The sequence below is a fragment of the Schistocerca serialis genome, chromosome 2 (assembly GCF_023864345.2).
Source record: "Schistocerca serialis cubense isolate TAMUIC-IGC-003099 chromosome 2, iqSchSeri2.2, whole genome shotgun sequence".
Lineage (NCBI taxonomy): Eukaryota > Metazoa > Arthropoda > Insecta > Orthoptera > Acrididae > Schistocerca > Schistocerca serialis.
Window position 1 is genome coordinate 112,840,253 of NC_064639.1, and position 3,102 is coordinate 112,843,354.

A 3,102-nucleotide genomic window follows, 5' to 3' on the forward strand; every position below is an offset into this window, starting at 1 on the left:
ACCAGTGTGTAGTAATTACATGACGGACAGGATTGTGCTACGAACGTAATTTCCTTGGGTGAAAATTGAATCGGTTGGTTGTGGTTAATTTCCTCTTGCATACGTTTCAACGTTCTTCGTGTGTTATTTTATGAATGCAGTGTTGTATGCAGTCTCCCAATCTTGGCTCCATATTTGATGTGTTCCGTAAGATTACAATCTCACATTTTCACAATCCTAAATAAGGCACCAGCTTAGTTACGACTCGAGTTTAATATGCTGAAATTTCAATGATCAATGTTAAAATAAATTTCCAAATATAAACTGATTTATTTCTTTTTATTTAAATTCTCTTTACATATATATATATATATATATATATATATATATATATATATATATATATATATATATATATATCACCGGTTGTCGTATGACTATTAAAAGATTATAATTAATGTTAGTCTGGTTGGGAATTTGGTAAGCTAGACTGGATACCTGGTGAAACAGTTGCGCAGTAATGCAAGGGTAACTTCCCCAGACAGCTCACAGCTTTTAACCCGCTTTTATTGTCCATCAGTACCGCTTTCATAGCAAAATAAAGTAACAACGTTATACCAGTTGGATCGCCGAAATATCGAGTCAAGTTAATTTTAGGATCCGGCAGCAAACCCGAAGACACTTTCAACAATGTTGACCGATTTCCATCTGTGCTGCAGTGTAGACTGCGATTTAAATGTGTATTCTGAAGCGCATGCTAAAATCCATATTCCACTATAAAGTAAGGTTTCTTTCCTCTCCAGTCACGGAGAGAGCAGTGACAAGGATGATTCCTTAAGCACGGTGGGCAAAATACGAAGGCTATTAGGAATGCAAGTTCCGATCAGGCGGGAAATGGAAACCACAGTGAAAAAACGATGAAGCTTTGCACAGATATGTCAGCCAGTATCGTTAATATCACCGTCGATCGCGTCACGTCCTCTTTTCAGTTCTGAGCGCAAAGTGAGCACGTAAAGATGACTGCAAAATAGTGTCTCCCGCCAAGTATAAGGGCATGGTGAGAGATTTCGTCTGATGTCAGGCAGCCCACATAACGTAACTGTCATGCGTCTCCTCCTTCGCGACAATTCTCGTTCGCACTTTGCAGCGTCTTCGATGGGGAATGTTTGGTCATCCACAATACAGTCCGCAATTGGGTCCCCCAGAGTTTCGTATCCGTTCACATGAACCGCTGGCTATGACGACAGCATTCCGGCACAGACAACGAACTGCAGAACCAGTGTAGAGAAGTGGCGGAACGCACAGGCGTATGACGAAGGTATCGGGAAGCTGGTGCAACTCTGCGAAAAATGTCTAAGTCTAAACAGCGACTATGTAGAGAAGTAGCTGGAAGGTGTAGCTAACTCTTTCAAATAAAACATTTTGGATTTTTACTGTGGTTTCCATTTCGCGACCGATCGGACCTTGCTTTCCGAATAGCCCTCGTATTCATATAATACACTGGAGCACTGAAGAAACTGGTATGGGCATGCGTATTCAAATACAGAGATATGTAAACAGACAATACGGCGCTGCGATCGGCAACGCCTATATAAGACTAAAGTGTCTGACGCAATTGTTAGATCGGTTACTGCTGTTACAATTGAAAGATCCCCTTCGAAAAATTATGAAAGACTGTGCTGGTAAACTTCTACGTTATTTGATTTTCAAACAGCTAAGCAAAACTAAACGTACTCAAACAGTTTTGCGTTACTTATTGTGATCATCATTAAACTGACACACAATATTTTTAGCGCAACGCAATCTGACTTTCGATAATCCCTACAGAAGAATGGCCCTGACTAACAATAACCTATACCTTTCATGAATCACTTCCTCACAAAAATCGTCGTCACTCGAACTACGGCAATACAGCGAGCGCCAATACTACCAGCTAAATAAAAGGTTCTAACTACTGAAGGCACTAACTACTGATAGGCATACTCAGCAAATGAAAGATTTTGATAGAGAACAAACAATGTATTTACCTTAATAGTGTTCAAAACTCATCATATATGACATCCATCTTTACAAATTTCCTTTTTCTGGCGGACACACGTCCAGATCGTGCTCTCATAGTAACCTCTCAAAACTCTGGCTTCTCTCTCTCCACATCCACCACTGCTGGCGGCTCACCTCCAACTTCCCAACGCTACGCACTGTTCACATCCAACTACCCAACACTACAAAAGCGAATATTCCAACATTGAGTCCAACCAGCCACGGACTGCACACAGCATAGTCAGTGATTTTCATACAGAGCGCTACGTGGCGTTACCAACATAAAAACCTAAACAGCCTACTTACACAATGGCAGGTTATCAAGATTTAAGTGAGTTTGAACGTGGTGTTATAGTCGGCGCACGAGTGATAGGACACAGCATCTCCGAGGTATCGATGAAATGGGGATTTTCCCTTACGACCATTTCACGGGTATACTGAGAATATCAGGAATCCGGTAAAAACATCAAATACTCCACATCACTGCGGCAGGAAAAAGATCCTTCAAGAACGAGACCAACGACGACTGAAGAGAATCGTTCATTGTGACAGAACTCCAACCCTTCTGCAAATTGCTGCATATTTCAATGCTGGGCCATCAACAAGTGCAAACAATTCAACGAAGGCGCTTTCGGAGCCGAAAGCCCACACGTGTACCCTTGATGACTGCACGACACAAAGCTTTACGTTTCGCCAGGGCCCGTCAATACCGACATTGGACAGTTGATGACTTGAAATATGTTGCCAGATCGGACGAGTCTCGTTTGAAATTGTATCGAGCACGTGGACCTATACGGCTATGGAGGCAATCTCTGGAATCCATGGACCCTGCTTGTCAGCAGGGGACTGCTCAAATTTGTGGAGGGTCTGTAATGGTGCGGGGCGTGTGCAGTTGGAGTGATATGGGACACTTGATACGTCTAGATACGACTCTGACAGGTGACACGTACGTGAGCATCCTGTCTGATAACCTCCGTTCATGACCATTGTGCATTCCGTCGGACTTGGGCAATTCCAGCAGGACAATACGACACCCCACACGTCCATAATTGCTACAGAGTGGCTCCAGGAACACTCTTCTGA